We start from the raw sequence: 18,694 nt of genomic DNA on the forward strand, positions 1-18,694 counted from the left end.
TTGTTACTCAGGGACCTCACAGGGACTCTGAGTGGACGTTTCCAGCATCAGAGTCCATCCTTCACAGATAGGTAGAAGTACTGTTTGCTAGGGTGCTTGTTCAATGGAATGCTGGTAATCAAGAACTCACAATAGGATGAAGCCTTGTTAACAGAGTGTGGCAGATGGTATTTTTCAAAAATGCTCACAATATTTCCAGCCCTACATATTCTTCCAGAACCTTGATGTTCACCTATCAGGAGGTAGAGTCCACGTCCTCCCCCCATTACTGGGCAGACCTTTGTGACAGCCTGGATCAATGGAATGTTGTAGAAGTGGCACTGCAAGACTCATGAGGGTGGGTTATAAAGGCTAAATGGCTTCTGCCTGGTTCGTTCTCTCTCTCTCTCTCTCTCTCTCTCTCTCTCTCTCTCTCTCTCCTCTCTCTTTCGCTCTGTACCTTCTGGAGCTTTGAGGTGACATGTCAGGCTACTCTGACTTAAAGAGACAAAGTAAAAGAAAGATGCCTCCTGAAGAGCCCCAGCTATTAGAGTTTCCCAGCCCAGGTTCCAGACGTGTGAGTGAGCAAGTCCTCAGATGATTCCAAGCCCAGCCATGGTCCACTTGCAATTGGAAGAACCCCAGTAGATGATGGAGGCAAGAATAAGTGCGTCGTGTGGCGAAGAGGGTGGGACAGAGTGTAGGTTGTCTTCACAGAGGAGGTATAACTTGAATTGGATCTCAAGGAATGAATAAGAACCCACCAGACAGACAAATGAATTGGCTGTCCAGGCAGATGACAAGGCCTGGAGGTGTGAAACAGCCACAGAAGATGCAAGAAGTTCCTGGGGATGGAAATGAAGGACTCCATTTGCAGAGCCATGGAAGGACCCAATAAAAGAAGACCATAACCTGATTTTCATTTGAGCAAGTTTATTCTGATTGCAATAAAGGATAAGTGGGGGTAGCAAGACCAGATCATGCTATGGAAATGGTTCCGGAGCGAGATGATGGAAGTCCAGATTAAGGCAGTAGCAGTTGAGAGAAGTGGAGAGAAGGTGGCAGCAAGAAGAGTAATGTCTCGGAAAGGACTCTCTGACTTGTTAGTTAGGGGGAAGATAAGAAGTCTGAGGTAGATCCAGGTTTCTCAGAAAGCAGGGTGGCTGGTGGTGCCATTCACTGAGCTTTGGATGGCACATTGTGTGGAGGGCAGAGAGACTCATACTCTTTCCCCCTGTCTCTGCGCTCCCAGTGGGGATGCTCAGGGTCCAGGTCTCATCAGAAAAATACACATTTTTTAACTTTATTGTTGATGCTATTTTGCAACAGACACATTTTTAAGTCCAGAAAATGAGTGAGCCTGGAAAGATTATATATGATGATGACAAAATCCTAAGGAAAACCAGCCTTTGATAGCTGGACAGAGGGAGCAGATCCTGGAAATGAGAATGAAAAGAAAGAGTAAAGACACAAAGACAAGTCCAGGAGCCAAAGAGCTGAGAGCTTACCTATCCTTGGGCTAAGGTATCAACTCTGAAGGACTCTAGTTTCTGGATGGGGTTAGGGGCTGCCCCCCTTCTCCTTGCTCTGGGCCCTTTCACAGCTGTTCATTCATTGCATAATATTTGAAGAAATGCTTGTGCCTGCATATCTATTGTAATTTATCGTCAGGGGTAATGCTAACAATACCCAATAACTTTAATGGTTTTGGCCAGGAGTTCGCTTAATTCTTTAGGTATTCATCAGAATTTTCAGCAAGAACACATTTGAAATTCAGGAAGCAGAGTGTTGTGGCCTTTGGATGTGGCCCAATTGATACAGTAACCAGATCTGCAGGTAGACCCAAATTCCTCATGGGCACCCAGGAAGGGTGAGCTTGCACATTTTTTAGAATACTAAGGAATTCTGAGATCTGCCAGCATGTAATTAATATTGATGGTCCCTTCCTAGAAATGTTGGGCTTTAAAAGCACCTTAGATGTCATCAACTCTGACCACTACAGACTTTGGGTGGTGTCATTAGATGGCAGGGGACAAGGAGTTTGAATTCAATTGGAAACAGAAAAGTAGAGGAAACTTGATTCTATTGCAGAGCTGACCTGCAGGTGCATATAAATTATTGATGCGGATGCCTCCTGATGAATTTGGGGGTAAAGGTGGGTTGGCAAGAGATGAATCATAGACTTTCTCTCAACTGGAGTGCCCTGGGCCAGGCCTGTCACTTTCCAGATGAAGAAACAAAGGATTGCAGAAGTTAAGCAATTTGTCCAAGGTCAAACCCAGGCTGGAGCCAGAGCTGGATGCCTCCTGGGGCTGAGTACCTTGCCATGTCTATTTCCTTCTGCAGAGCCATTTCAGGCCACCTCTGGGTTGCCTTATGTGTTTTAAGCCAAGTGTTATAAATATAGAAAGCAGAAAATATTGACAAATGCTTTTCCAATATCGGCAGCCATTTGCATTTGGTGGTTTAAAAAATATATATATATATTTCAATGTCCTCATTGTCCCAAATGCAACTGTGAGATATGCAAACAAAATGCATACTGCCTATGGGTTCATCTGATGCATCTTAGAAATAAGATGTTTACTGATCCTTAAAACAGTTTTGGAAAATTATCCACAGAGAGAAAATGTAACTGTGGATGTAATTACAAATGTTATCTGCTTCTCAACATCAGGTTATTTTTATGTCTTGATAAGGTTGATGGCATCACAGTGTGTCACTAGGAACCCGGCAATAACAGCTTAAACTTCCCAGCTCCCAGCACAGTGCCACCGTGGGCAGGCAGCACCCGGGGTACCTGCAATCTGCTGGAATCCTGCACACTGACTTCCGTCCTGCTGCACTCAAACTGCTCTCCATGGTCCACAAGATCCCTATCCCCTTAGCCCAGCTGGCTTCTTTCAGGCTTTGTTCTCTTCTGCCTCTCTAGTATCTAAAACGGCTTCTGCTCTCCCTCTCCTCTGCATAAGCCTTTCTTTTCTTGGCTTCCATGACACCAAGGGTAGCAAAGAGTTTTTCTCTCGTGGGCCAGATCTGTTTGGTCAGTGTTGCTTCCTGGAGAGCAGTGATGGGAAGAATTCTGAGGCAAGTCCACCCCATTTTCTCCACCTAGAAAACTCCTTGTCCTCCTTCAAGGATCAGCTCGAATTTCACCTCCTTGGCATAGTTGTGGGGGTGGGGCACCCTCCTCCTTGCTCCCAGTTCTCAGTACAGATTCTGTTATAGCACAGATGGCTATGTTGTATTTATCTGTTTAGATGCCTATCTCCCCACTAACCATGAACCCATCAAAGGCAGTGTTGAGTCTTTTTTCTCTTTATTCACAGGGTCTAGCATAGTGCTCTGAGTCCATTACATTATGCCAACTGGATAATGGATGGATGGATAGATGTATGGATGGATGTTGCTCTAGTTGCTCAGCCTGCTGGTTTTCTGAAGATATAAAAATATTTGCTTACCAGTGGCTGCTGATTTTCTGTCTTCAGCTGACATGTTCCCATCTCTTCCCTACCTTCAGCTAAATGTGGCAAAATGGAAGCTCTCAACTAGAGGACTATAACCATTTCTGTTGGAGTGGGTTCCTGCCATTTGAGCCCCCCAGAAAATGCCTGGAAGTAGGATGGAGTTCTACTCCAAAGGCCAGGACTCTTTAAGACAGTATGACATTCTGCTTACTGCTCTCTGCCCTCAAATTCCTACGGGTTTCCTGCCATCTACCTGCTTGCCTTGCAGACAGTCTACTCTCAGCTCTGGGTCACTTTTGATTCTAGGGTCACTACTGTCAGCCCTGACTCTTGATCTCTGTTGACACCTGGCTCAGCAGGACAGGGTGAAGGGCACTAACTGGAATGGATGTGCCCACTGGGCTCTGGTTAACACTCAGGAACCCAGATGGATGCGTTTTCTGGTGATTGCCCCAACATTTTGGCCTAATTAGCTACAAGAGATGTCAGTTGTGTGAACAATACGAGGGAACAAAAAGAAATGAGCTTCCATCAACAAAACTAGCAGGTGATCTTCCTGTTCCTCTTTTTTTTTTCTTCCCCCAAAATTATTTCAGATATTGTTGTCACCATATTCTTTTTTATTCAGTCAACACGCACTGTCTGTGCTCTAGGACATACAGAGGTGAGTTTGGAAGGCGTTGTTCTTTCTCTCACAGGGATTGCTCTCCACTTAGTGAGCACAGACCACAACAAAGAAAATAAATGGAACAAGAAATGACTACAGAGGGTGGCAACTCTGAAGGAAACAAACAAGAAGGAACTAGGGTAGCTAGGGTGGAGAGTGGGCAGGAGACCTCTCTGGGCATGTGACATTTCAGGAGGACACCCAGGAAGACAGGAAGAGTCTGCCAGGGCTCTGTGCATGGTGTCTATCAGTGCATCCTTACTGAATCTGGCATGGAAACTTCAGACGGGTCCTTCAGAAACAGGCTGTGTAAATGGCAGCACCATAGAGAGGTAGCTGGATAGAAATGCTTTGAAACTGGGCTCTTCGGGAATGCTGGTGACCTCAGGCTGCCTCTCGCTGTGTTCAGGTGTCTGTGGTAAAGCGTGCACAGTTAAGAGAGTTTTACAACCTAGTAATAGCTTGTGGTCCGTTTTTGAAGATTATGCCAAGTAGTGTTGATATGATTCCTAGAGACATAAGTGCCCTGCCCATTACTGCAATTAGTGCTTTATTAAAACAGCATTTGCACAGAGTCAGAAGCTTCATAGGCTTAAAACACAGGCAACATGAAAATGTGGCCAGAAACAAGGCAACTATAAGGGAGGGCTATCTCATATGTAACTTGATAAAAAAACTTTATCTCTGGAAAGAGGCTTCTTGAGTAGCTTTCTAGTCTACCATTTCTGTTAGAAGCCATTCTTCTTTGGCTCAATGCTCCTAGGAAGCACACAGTGCCCATAATGCAGTTTGATAGGAGTTAGAAAGCATGGAGGTGCTTGAGTTGAATTCCAAGTTTCCACGTTTTATTTTCCTAGTGTTGTTTTAGCATCTTCCAGGGCATTGTCTGATAGGAGCCTTCAGGAGAAGGGATATAGTGCCAAGCTCAGTAGTTAATGTTTGGTTTTGTACACAATTAAACCACCATCTGTTAGTTTGCTTCAGTGACTGAGAAAGCACTGTTTAATTGCTGTCGGCATCAAAATAGAGAAGCTTCCATCTCCTCTGCCCGATGGGGAGAATAGACACAGCAGGGATCCTGGCTTGCTCTCTCTGCTCCTCAGCCTGGAAGTATAGGTAGACAATCAATACATTGTATTGAATGAATGGGTAGATGGATGGATGAATGGATGGATGAATTTTGATGCTACAAATATTAAACACTCCTCTTTTTTTGGCTTAAAACATGAGAAGTTCATTCTCTCACAGTTCTGGAGGCCAGAAGTTCAAAATTGAGATGCCAGGAGGGACACACTCCCTTCCAAAGTTCTAGGAGAAGACCTCTCCTTACCTCATCCAGCTTTTGGTGGCTCTAGTTGTTCCTTAACCTGTGGCTACTTCAGCCAAATATTTGCCTCCATTTTTACATGGCCTTCCGTGTGTTTCTGTCAAAACTCCTCTATTAAGAGTTTTCCCTTTCATGCCGGGACCAGTTTGGCTCAATGGATAGAGCGTCGGCTTGGGGACTGAAGGGTCCCGGGTTCGATTCCGGTCAAGGGCATGTACCTTGGTTGCGGGCATATCCCCAGTAGGGGGTGTGCAGGAGGCAGCTGATCGATGACTCTCTCTCATCGATGTTTCTAACTCTATCTCTCTCCCTTCCTCTCTGTACAAAATCAATAATATATATATATATATATATATATATATATATATATATATATATATATTTTTTTTTTTTTTTTTTTTTTTTTTTAAGAGTTTTCCCTTTCAGACCTGCACAGGATGTCGCTGCGGGCAGCTTATTCCCAGTCCCCGGCCTGGCGGCAGGTGAAGCACTGGCGTTCTACCCAAAGTGTCCGTGCTGATCAGGGCTGACTGCTCTGTTTGCCCTCGACCCTTATGTGTACGGCTTGAGCTGGCTGGCTTAATCTCCCACTCGGTTCTCTTTTTTCCCATGTGGCTTGGTTCTGAGCTTGGTTCTGATGGCCCTGTTGGAGGAAAGGGTGTCCCGTGCATATCTGTTGGACCTATTTCTGTCCTAGCTCTCTATGAAGGAATAACATTACACGTCATGCATGTCCTAATTCTGTTAGAATTTCTTCTCTAAAACTGCAGTCGTGGCCACCTGTTTTCCTTTCTTTTTCTCCTTCACTCCTTCCCGTGGGGTGTATGACCATTACAAGAAGCATGTGCTCTCCGGGCAGCCTGGGAAAGGCCCGGTTCTATCCTCAGAGCCAGCTCTCCTCGCTGCAGGCCTGTCTGAGCCTTCAGGACGCTCTTCAGCTCTGGGCATCTCCAGACGGGGCTCCAGTCACTCAGTGTCCCCAGATTTACTTGATTAAAAACAAAAAAAAACAAGCAAAACAAAACAAAACATTTTAGTAACAAACTTCCCAAGAGACTGGCCCTTTTGGGGAACAACAGGGTACAGCTTCCTTATTGTTTTTCCCTTTTGTCTCTATCCAATCTTTCCTCGAACGTTTCTGTAAATATAAAATGGTTTTTGCAGGGTTTTCCTTTACCCAGTTCTGGCTTTTTCCCTCAGTCAAAAGGTCTGATTCAACCGAATAGGTATTAAATACATTTGAAATTAAAATTAAATTAAATACCTTTTTAAGTGTTTGGCAAATAGAGAGAGGCTTAGGAAATCTCAGGCCCTGAGAGCCGTGATAAGCACGGCCCTGGCCTGCCTCCCAGGGAGGCGAGGGGGGCTGGAAGCCGGGCTGCAGTGATGCCCCGACGTGCTTCTGCGTCAGTGACCAGAAAGCACCAGAAACAGCCAGCAACAGTTTCCCAGAATCCTAGACCCCTAGCGTTGTGACTTCCCAACACCCTTGGGAGCCTTGAAATATTAATTACTTCTTTCTGTAACATTTCATTTATTCATAAGCATGCCAGAGGGTGCATGTTCGCGTTTTTAAGATGGAGTGAATTTGAATTGAAGTTAATTTCTGTTTTCTGTTTTGGCAGGATAGCTGTGAGGCGGGGTGACTCCCTGAGAAAATTGTCTGGTGTGAGACCCCAGGAGTCCTTGAGGCACAAGTCGAGGGGAGGACCTAGGACAACCTGCTTCCCTCCTCCCACCACCCCTCCCCTGAGGGCTCACGAGAGTCATTTGCTTCAGGCGTGTGACAAATGTCAGCCCTGGCCGAGGGCCCTGGACGGCCCGGAGATGAGAGGATGGGGTCAGCCACCCAGGAGCCTCCTCTCCCCGCCACAAAGCACAGACCCAAGTGTGACCCCCTCCCGCTCCCCGCTTTTGCACACTGTAGCTCTGTACTCAAACCCAGCCCCCCCCCCCCCCCCCCCCCCGCCCAGGCCATGGGACAAAGCCAGAGACCACAGAAGATGTTCAGCTGCCCTGGCCCCAAGGCATTGATCATCTAAACAACCTCACGCCAGAACCAGTTTGGCTCAGTGGATAGAGCATCAGCCTTCGGCCTGAAAGGTCCCGGGTTCGATTTAGATCAAGAGCATGAACCTTGGTTGCAGGCACATCCCCAGTGGGGGTAGGAGGCAGCTGGTCGATGTTTCTCTCTCATTGATGTTTTTGACTTTCTGTCCCTCTCCCTTCCTCTCTGTAAAAAAATCAATAAAATATATATTTTTTTGAAAATGCCAAAACCGGTTTGGCTCAGTGGATAGAGCGTCGGCCTGCGCGGACTGAAAGGTCCCAGGTTCGATTCAGGTCAAGGGCATGTACCTTGGTTGCGGGCACATCCCCAGTAGGGGGTGTGCAAGAGGCAGCTGATCAATGTTTCTCTCGCATTCATGTTTCTATTGTAACTCTCTATCCGTCTTTCTTCCTCTCTGTAAAAAATCAATAAAATATATATTTTTTAAAATCAATAAAATATATTAAACAACCTTCACAAGGTACTTCTGAATCAGTGGGTTCCTCCCTGGTTCCCTGTGGAATGCCTGCCCTACCTTCCCTGCTTTATTTTTTATTTTTTCTGCTCCCTCGGGGTGTAGGGTGTATGTCATTGTTTGGGGTAGGAAGACTTTTTTCCGGGTCTGGCTTCCTCCTGAAAACACAGCCATTTGGCAGCCGTTCGTCTATTGTGTGGCCTTTCCCTTTCACCCCGTGCAAGCCCCAGAAACCTCCTCCCCGCATGCCCCCTGCCTTCCTCCCCTCAGCCCTCCAGTATCCCCCTCCCGGCCCCCATTTCCTTCCTGCCCACTGTGAGGCAGCCGCCCAGGGAACCTGCAAGCCTCTCCTCCTCCAGCCGGAGCCGCAGCAGCCAGTAACCCAATCATCTCCTCCTCACGGCCTGCGGGTGAATGAGGTGGTTGTCCCAGTCCCAGCAGTTAAATTGAATTAAGGGCTATGCTTGCAAAATCCAAAACGTATTCTGCTGGGGCCTCAGCGAAAGCCTTAAAATTTAATTTAGCAGACGGGGGAAGCAAGACAAGCAGTCCTTGAGGTGGGCCTCGCAGCCTTTTCCATCTGGTTGCTGGGGGCTGCGGCCCGGTGTGGTGGGAATAGCCTGCACTTGGGGATCAGACAGATTTGACTTTGAATCAAGACTCAGCCTGCTGAAACCGGTTTGGCTCAGTGGATTGAGCGTCGGCCTACAGACTGAAAGGTCCCGGGTTCGATTCCAGTCAAGGGCATGTACCTTGGTTGTGGGCACATCCCCAGTAGGGGGTGTGCAAGAGGCAGCTGATCGATAATTCTTATGGATGTTTCTAACTCTATCCCTCTCTCTTCCTCTCTGTAAAAAATCAATAAAAAATATTTTTTCAAAAAGACTCAGCCGTTTGCTGCTGTGCGAGCTTAGGCAAGTTACTTAACTTCTCTGAGCTTCGGTGTTCTTACCAATGAAAGGAGGTTCATGGAAGTACCTACCTTTGTGGTGATGGATGGAGACTTATCACATGATACAAATAATGTGCTGTAGAATTATGCACCTGAAACCTGTATAAATTTGTTAACCAGTGTCACCCCAATAAATGCAATTAAAAAGGGGGGGAGGGAGAAATACCTACCTTTCAGGATATTGGCATAAAGTACATAAAGTGCCTGGTCCTACGTGAATGCTCACTAAGGGAAAGTCCTACTGTTTGGATTCGGCCCGTGTTGTATACAAGCAGGAATGAAGGTGAGGCGCTGGTGAGAGGGCTTTCCCCTGAGGAGGCTGCAGCTTTTACTTTGCTCGAGTTTCGCCAGATGGCTGGACAATGACGGAACCGAGGCTACCAACCTGATCACTGATACCGCCCAGAGCTGTGTCTCCTAAGGCTTGCCCATGTTCCTACTCCCCGCCTGACGGAGCATGAGGGCAATAACAACTTGGCTGTCTCCTCCTCAACTGTTTGTCTTGCCTGGTACCAAGTACCCCTGTCCTCCGGCCCTTCCTGCTGCTGACCCTCATGTGTAGAGGAGGGGAGAGAGCACTACCAGGACCCTGAGAGTGGAAATCCTCCTCAGAGCACAATGGACTTCTGGTCATCACTGTAGGGTGCTGGGTACTCGGTCTCTTCGGCTGTCCATCCTGACGAAGAGACAGCATCCTATTCCCCCTCCAGAAGAGGAGCTGGCAATGGTGGTGAAGGGGAAGGCAAAGGAGAGGAACTATTCTTTTCTTTCTTCTTCTTGGAAATGCGAGGTGGCGGTAACATTATATGAAACCTGCTATGGATAAACAAGTGATGGCACCTTTCGGGGTCCCTGTTTCCTCACCTGTAAATGGGGGATGGGGAGTAGGGTGCTAGACCTGATGACACAAAGTCCTCTTATGGCTTTTCAATAGGGTTTCTAAACTCCAGTCTTGGCACTTGAGTGAAATTAAGGAGACGACTTGGTATGCTGAGCTCTTCCACCTGAGCAAACACTACACCCACAAAGTGTAAATTCCCACTGGCAAGGAAAACAACAGGACCACCCTTGGAGTAGGAGAGGTGAGACTCAGGACGTCACTGGGAGGGAGACCTTGCTCAGTAGCAAAGAGCACTACCGCTGCCAGGCAAGATGGTCTGGGCAGCACACAATATAATAGATTTCTAAATGTGATCATGGAACAAAATTGGTGGCTAAGATAGACCTACTTTTTTTTTTGGTACAACTCTGTCTCATTGCTGCAGTTTGTAATGTGCATGTGTGGTATGTGTGTGTGTGTGTGTGTGTGTGTGTGTGTGTGTGGCAGGGAGAGGAGAATAGGATGTTATATAGAGAGAGGTCATATGCACAAAAAAACTCAACTTGGTCAAATATAAAATTGTTTTCAGCGCTTCTCCATGGTTTTCTGACAGTTTTCTGACAACAAAGAGGTCAGAAGTCATCTGATACTTGCTCTTCCATTAATAACTTGTTGCCCTGCCAGTGTGACTCAGTGGTTGAGTGCCCACCTATGAACCAGGAGGTCACGGTTCCATTTCTGCTCAGGGGACACGCCTGGGTTGCACAATTGCATGTTTTTTATGTCCATTCTTTTTCTCATCTCTCTTCATATACCATCTTTCTAAAGTTTTAAGACCTTTATTTTAAGAGTAGTTTTAGGTTCACCACAAAATTGAGAGGAAGGTACAGAGATTTCTTACATAACCTCTGCCCCCACACATACATAGCTTTACCCATTATCAACATCACTCACCAAAATGGTGCACTATTTACATAATATCTATCCTGCAAACTATGGGTTTGCAGGATGAATCTACATTGAAACATTATAATCACCCAAAGTCAATATGGTGTTCACCTTAGAGTTAACTCGTCCTATGGATTTAGACAAATGTGTAATGACATATTTTCACCATTTTAATACTTTACACAGTATTTTCACTGCCTTAAAAATCCTTATGGTTTTAGTATTAGTAATTACAATTGTACTTCTTTAAAACATTAAATTTGAGGAAAAACTAAAAAAAAAAAAATCCTTATGGTCCACCTATTCATCTCTCCCTGACCCACCCCTGGAAACCACTGACTTTTATATCCATAGTGTTGCCTTTTCTAGGATGCCATCTAGTTGGAATCATGTAGTATGTAGCCTTTTCAGATTCTCTCCTCCCACTTAGCAATATGAATTTAAGGTTCCACTATGTCTTCTCATGGCTTGATAGCTCATTTCTCTTTAGCACTAAGTAATATTCCATTGTTTGGCTGTACCAGTTTATCCATTTACCAACTGAAGGATGTCTTGGTTGCTTCCAAGTTTGGGCAATTAGAAAGAAAGCTGCTATAATGTGGACTTATGTTTTCAACTTCTTTAGGTAAATACTAAGAAACGTGACAGGTGGATGGTATGAGGAAACTACATTTACTTTTGTAAGAAACCATCTTTTTGTGGTGCTAGAAATCAGTAGGATTCTTAACTTCTCTGGGGAAGAGTGACAGAAATTGGGAATAAAAGGGACTTCTATGGTGCAAGGGATAGATATTTTGACAATTTAATAATCTATACACTTAAATTTTGTTTACTTTTCAATATGCATGCTAGAGTTTACTACAAAAAATATGTGGAAGAACTATCTAAGAAAGCAATAAACTGTAGAATAAATGCACATATTTCTACATAAAATCCTATATAACAAAAGGGTAATATGCAAATTGACAAGTGGGCAGAACAACCAGTCGCTATGATGCACACTGACCACCAGGGGGCAGGTGATCAACACAGGAACTGCCCATAGGCCTTCCAGCCACCACCTTGGTCCCTCCTCTCTTTCCCCCATCACCACCACCACAGCAGGCTCTAATATCCCAATGACAATGGGGAACCAGGAGTGGATGGCAGCGGGGTTGGGGCCAGCTGCCAGCAGCCCAGGAAGACGTCTTTGATCACAGGCCAGGCCTAGGGACCATACCACGCACAAATTTTGTGTGCTGGGCCTCTAGTTTTCTAAATAAAAAAGTAATAATCTTGCTAACATTCTATCTAAGTCTTCTCTCTGTGTGGTTTCCTATAATTCATAAAGAGCACATCTTCTTTTAATCAAAGATATCTTAATTTTTTGTTTTTGTTTCCTGCAGTAAATGTGTTTCAGAGGTCAGCTCTTTTTCAGTCTTTAGACATAGTCTTTCCCCCTTTTTTTTATAAGTTAAATCTTAGTTGTTGTGTCTATTCACCTACCCTCAAATGATGGGATATTTGGCATAGGAGTGATGCCTCTGGAATATTTACCCTGTGCTTGACAGTTTACAAATATGTCAGCATTTAAATGTGTGTTTTTTCTCAGACACCCCAGCACCTTACACCAGAGAGAAAGGTATACTTTTTTCTTAAGTATCAGCTTTTTTAGCCCTAATGTGGTGCTAACAGCCCCTTCCTGTTACAAAAGTATCTGAAGAAATCGCCCCATGTAAGCCTTGGGAATGCTGGGTCCTTCCAGAACAGGTCCAGAACTATCCAAGATTGGAAGGGGATAGAAAAAGGGATTTCTATGGGTTTGCAGAAAGATACACCCCAGAGAGTGGGTGAATTCCCAGAGCCTGTGAGCTGTGGGATCTGAGGTTTCTACAGGTGATAGAAACTGACACCCTGCTCAAGGGAAGGGGCTTAGATCTGGGTCTGCCTGCCCTTCACAACAGGCCTGCCAAGGAGACATTGTCTGGAGCCTGCCTCGAGCAGCAGCTGTGGTGTGTGGTGAGGACCTGACCTTCACAGAGGATGGGCTGTAGGAATAGCGGCATTAAGAGCAGGGACCACAGAGTCCAAGTACAAAGGACCTGTTCCCAATTTTGAGGGACTGTGTAAGCCAACTGATACTTAGCTTCTTGCTGCCCTTGTGAAGTAGAGGGTTAGGATCCAGAGCCTATTGTATTTAGAATAATCCAGACATGTAGCTTTCACTGCACTTGGGTTTTATGGAATAAGTCATCCTGGTTACACTTAAAACGTTCCAGGAAATCTTCATAGTACCTACCAGGCAGGCATCAGCATTCCCATTCTACAGGTAAAAAAACAGAGGCACAAGACCGGGAAGTGATTTTCTCAAGATCCACAGCTGTTTGTGGCAGAGTCAGTATTCAAATCCAGGATTAGCAGATGGCCAAGCTCTTAACCACTAACTACATCTCTAGGTCTGGAGAGTTATGTGAGCCTTCATCTTTCCATGTGTCTTCCTTCCTAGGAAGGAAGTTCAACTAGAAATCTCCACTTTGCAATGTTTCTTCTGTGATTTGAAAACAGTAAAAATACTTCGTTTTTTACCTCATCTTCTTTTAGCAGCAAGTTCAACCAGAAATCTCCACTTTGCAATGTTTCTTCTTCTAACCCAGTGGTCAGCAAACTCGTTAGTCAACAGAGCCAAATATCAACAGTACAACGATTGAAATTTCTTTTGAGAGCCACATTTTTTAAACTTATACTTCTTCCAATGCCACTTCTTCAAAATAGACTCGCCCAGGCCGTGGTATTTTGTGGAAGAGCCACACTCAAGGGGCCAAAGAGTCTCATGTGGCTCACAAGCCACCGTTTGCCGACCACGGTGGACCTAACCTATGACTTTAGATTATTCCTTCAAGTTGATGACCAACGCTGGTTTATAAGAAAGAGGAATGCTTATTTACTATTCTTTGAAATGACCAAAGAATTAATAGAGGAACACAGCAACGACAACAAATATTGTTTCTAAGCTTAAGATATGATTATGTCTATTTCCAAGGCTTAGATGAAAACAACGTCAGTGTTTGGCTTTCCATATTTTATAGTCCTGGCTACCCACCAAGTAAGACTCATACGAATAGTTAGTTTTCAGTTTGTTGTTTTTGGTGAAGTGTAATTTTACAACAAACTTGAGCAGCCTTCACAACAAATGCGCTATTGTCCTCGGCGATTTATTACGCAGGAGATGAAATGACCACATGGGATGATGGCTCCCTCCCTGCCCCCTGAGTGTGGTGCCTCCTTAGAAACAGGGCAAGGCAAGGGGCTGAGAAGGAACATTCTCAACACGTGGTGACTTCCCAGCCTTCACTGCTCCATTTCTAGCTCCCGAACAGCCCATGGCTCTGTGTGGAGACGGGTTGCCATGAGTTTGGAAAAGGAAGAATGAAGTCTTTAAGGAGGAATTCTCCAGAGGCTATCGAGTGATCATAGGGAAAAGCATGAAGTCAGGCCCGCTTCTGACTCTACATTTCAAAGGAAGCAGAACATGACTGAAAATTAAAGTGGTTGGAAAACAGCGTTGGGGCACTGTTTTCAAATCACGGTAGGTAAATACTTAGTTTTTTACCTCATCTCTCAAGGGAGTCATTGTTTATTTAATACAAATTATATCATCGCCTGTTTCTGAGCGGATGATCCAGGCAGTATTGTGAATACAGGATGGAACGGGCCGGAGAACAATTGCTTACACAGAACCCCGAAGTGCTTGCTGTGGTTGAGGGATCTGACCCCAGGCACGCAGCAGGAACAGCCCAGACCCTGGTCCCAGGCAAGCAGCAGCCAAATGGCCTGTCCCAATACTAAAAGCAGAGGGACATGTCCTCACACAGAAACGTGTGCCACTTGTCCCGAAAACCTGGAAGCTACCCATTGCATCATATGTATTTAGTTACACATTTCAATGTAATGTATGACCACACCAGTCACCAACAGGGAATAAATGAGCAAAGAGTATAAATATATACCCTGGATTCTGCCTAATTCCTTTTAAGCCTGAGGCAAAGTGATACCACCTCATTCCCAGCCTCTCCGCCTTCTCTCTGACCAGCCGCCACTGAATACCGTTTTAGTCAATAATGTGGGCTATGAAGTCCTCATTTATAACACAAGCTGACTATGTGCTTTGAGGTTCAACGCTAGAGCAAACGATGAGGAATGCAGCTATTTTCACCCAGGTACAGAATATATGACTCATTAATCAAAATTCTCATACAGCTTTTTTGTCAGAGGAGATATATAATTTTCCCAAAGTCCACAGGCCAAGACCTTATTAAGATTATTTAACTCTTAATTTTCTCCCCTAGTGGGAATGAAAAAGCAATACTGATCTTTCTAAAAACAATTGGGCAATATAAATCAAGAGTTTGAAGAACGCCTGTCTGTATTCTGTGGGGAATGGTTATAAAAAAATAATCAGGGGTGTGGACATAGATTCAATATAAAGATGTTTATCAAAGTGTATTTACAATAGAGAAAATAATTTAAAAAGATCTAAGTGCCTCACAATAAGAAAATAAGTATGGTCGCTTTATATGAAGAAATATTACACAGCCATTAAAAACCATGTCTAGCCCTAGCTGGTCTGGTTCAGTGGATAGAGAGTCAGCCTTCGGACTGAAGGGTCTGGGGTTTGATTCCCACCAAGGGCACATGTCCAGGTTGCACGCTTGATCCCCAGTAGGGGCATGCAGGAGGCAGCCAATCAATTATTCCATCTCATCATTGATGTTTCTATATCTCTCTTTCTTTCTCTCTGAAATCAATATATATATATATATATATATATATATATATATATATATATATATATATATATATTTTTTTTTTTTTTTTTTTTTTTTTTTTTAAAGCATACCTGGCCCTGCTAGTGTGACTCAGAGGTTGAGTGTCAACCCATGAACCAGGAGGTCACCAATTTGATTCCCCATCAGGGTACTTGCCCTGGTTTCAGGCTTGATCCCCAGTAGGGGGCGTGCAGGAGGCACCTGATCAATGATTCTCTCTCATCATTGATGTTTCTATCTCCCCTCTCCCTTTCTCTCTCTCTAAAATCAATAAAAACATATTTTTAAAAAGCATGTCTGAAAAATTACAATAATATTAATACTAAATTATAATAATATTAAAACTGAGAAGCAGTCATTAGTAAAAAATTAAGATATCAAACTTCACATATTCTATGATTGTGATCATCTAATGTTTATGTATAGAATAAATACTGAACGAAAAGACAGTGAGTTATATTGGTAGTGATTGCTGGGTGGTGCTGATTCTATTTTCTTCTCCTCATTTTTCTGTATTTTCCATAATTTTTATGATGATCTTGTATTAGTTTTATAACCATAAAAATAATAATATAAATGAAAGTTATCATGTCAGGTTTGTACAAAGCTCTGTACAAGGTAAGAAGCTATGGAATACAAGCTGCTCTGTATACATAGTTCTTAAAAAAGAGGTCCCATACCAAAACCAGTTTGGCTCAGTGAATAGAGCGTCAGCCTGCAGACTGAAAGGTCCCAAGTTTAATTCTGGTCAAAGGCATGCATGTACCTTGGTTGCGGGCACATCCCCAGTAGCGGGTGTGCAGGAGGCGGCTGATTGATGTTTCTCTCTCATCGATGTTTTCTAGCTCTCTATCCTTTTCCCTTCCTCTCTGTAAAAAATCAATAAAATAGATTAAAAAAAAAAAAAAAAAAGGTCCCAGGCTCTCAAAAGCCCTCCAGGGTGAGGAAAATGCCCTGTTGAGCCCTGGACGTGTAAACCAGTCTAGGCCTTCTCTTGGGCTGAGGAAGCATCCTCCATAGTTAGAGGCTTACAGAATAACCTCTGTTAAAGCATGCATCTGCCTAACCCATAAGACATGACCTGGCAAGTCACTTTCAGTCAAATGTGAACGAGGGGCAGGGGCCCCAGGTAACGCGATGCGCCCAGAACATGCCTGACAGGTGCAAACAACGCTGCTCGTCTAAATATAACCCGACTCGGGCAGTTGGGAAAGTCTTTCCCTCTTTCTATTCTCATCGGGCACAAGGATGTCCTCTTTTTTAGTTCCGACCCTTGGTTATTTTTATTTAGATTTGCTCTGCAATACTTTTTTATTCCAGGAGAAGCAATGTTATCATGTTTTCTAAGAATGGAAAAAACAAAACTATTTTTCTTCCAAACTCTTGGCTGACAGTAGGACCTCAGTTTGGGCTGTGTTAAATTGAAATGTGTTAAATTGAAAAGGAGATAAGACATGAACACTATTTTTAAAACAACGTTCTGGATGAGTACAAAGCTGATGTTAACACATGCCTACAGAAACGATGTTTTACTTAGAATGGAAATTCTTTAGGGGAAGGTGGAGAGCTCTGGGCCTTTGCCAGTTGCTGCCATGCTCTCTCCATTACCCCTAAACTCTGACTCCCCCTTCAGGATGCTGCTCAATGGTCACTTCTTCATTAGCCTTCTTTGACCTTCCCCTCTCCCACCCCCACCTCCACGGCTGCACATGCACCGCCTTCCATCTCTAGCACCCAGATTTCCAGTAGTTATTCAATAATGAATGTCGTTGAATGAATGAAATGTGTAAGAAGGGACTGAAGGACTCACCAATAAGCCCACATGGAGAGAAGAAAAGACAGTGCCACCACTAATAGACCCCAAAAAGAACAATTTATGGGAAAATAATAATGATGATACAATGCTAGTCTTTTTTATTTATTTGAGGAGGGGATGGTTGCCTTATGAAATGAAATTAAAACTAAAATGCCCGATATGATAAAAAGGAGTTTGGTATGCATTGGCTAAAGCACATGTGTCAAACACAAGGCCCGCGGGCCAAATCCGTCCCGCCAGGCCTTGCAATGTGGCCCGCACCGCGCTGTCATCACTGCACTCCGCTGCGTTTCCATCACAATGACAGTTTATGACTGTTCAGTAAACCATTCGGCCCGCGATTTAGGCTGGATTTTAGATTTTGGCCCCTTCTCTGATTGAGTTCGACACCCCTAGGCTAAAGGGTTGAAATGATCCATTTTCACTTTCTTTCTGCTATAAAATGAGAAGGTGAGGCAAGATCTCCGTGCCCAAGGGCCAGCCCAGCCGTCAGGTTCGGGGCTCTGGGACTGCCATGCATTCTGCTGGGACAGTCCTCCAGACCTTGTACCCCAGATCCATTCTGAAAGCAAACGAAACTGTGCTCTTTTCAAACTTAGAGGTGCCACACTCCTACCTACCGAGACTGCGGTATGCCACGACTAAGTTTAGCCCCACTCTCCTGGTCTGAAATAGCCACCAAAACCACAGGGGAAATTATTACCCACGGTTTCCTAGATCTATGCAAGGAAGATGCTTCCAAACCCGAATGCCGTAAAATTGTATTTACTTGTTCCAACTTCTTCCCAGTTTGGTGCGGATCACCCTTTGCCTGCACACATTTTGCAATACCTGTTGGCTCTTTCTCTTTGCCCACTCCGTTAGCATGCTCACTACGCTCGAGAAACGCAGCCAACCCTTGGCTTAATAAATCTTCAACCCACTCATCAGCTAATAAAGGGGGTTTAGGATTGGGAAAGGGAGTATTGCACAGAAGCTTTATTTGCCAACCGCTTACCAACAGCTGATTTCGCAGGTGGTCCTTTATCAGATTTGCCCATTGAAAGAGAAGAAGAGGACTAATGATTGCCCTTTAACAGGGAGACTATGCCTGGGGAAACTCTGTAAACTGAAGGCCTGTATTGGATTACTATAACTGACTAGCCTTTTAGTCTTAGATCCCTAGTAAAATTAGGATGTGCTCTTCTATCCCTGAAAGCAGAATTTCCCCCAAACCATATTCAACGTAATGAATTTTCATGAAGCTAATTATATCCAAGGTAAAGGACCTTACTTTGGGATTACATCCTTCCTGCGTTCTGTTGTTATTGCAGTTAAAAAGAACTTTTAAAAAATAAATAAAAGGATGGTAACAGAAGATGGTAAGTTGTGGTGTTTTTTAAATATAT

This window comes from Pipistrellus kuhlii, unplaced genomic scaffold (assembly GCF_014108245.1).
Source record: "Pipistrellus kuhlii isolate mPipKuh1 unplaced genomic scaffold, mPipKuh1.p scaffold_m20_p_3, whole genome shotgun sequence".
Taxonomy (NCBI): Eukaryota; Metazoa; Chordata; class Mammalia; order Chiroptera; family Vespertilionidae; genus Pipistrellus; species Pipistrellus kuhlii.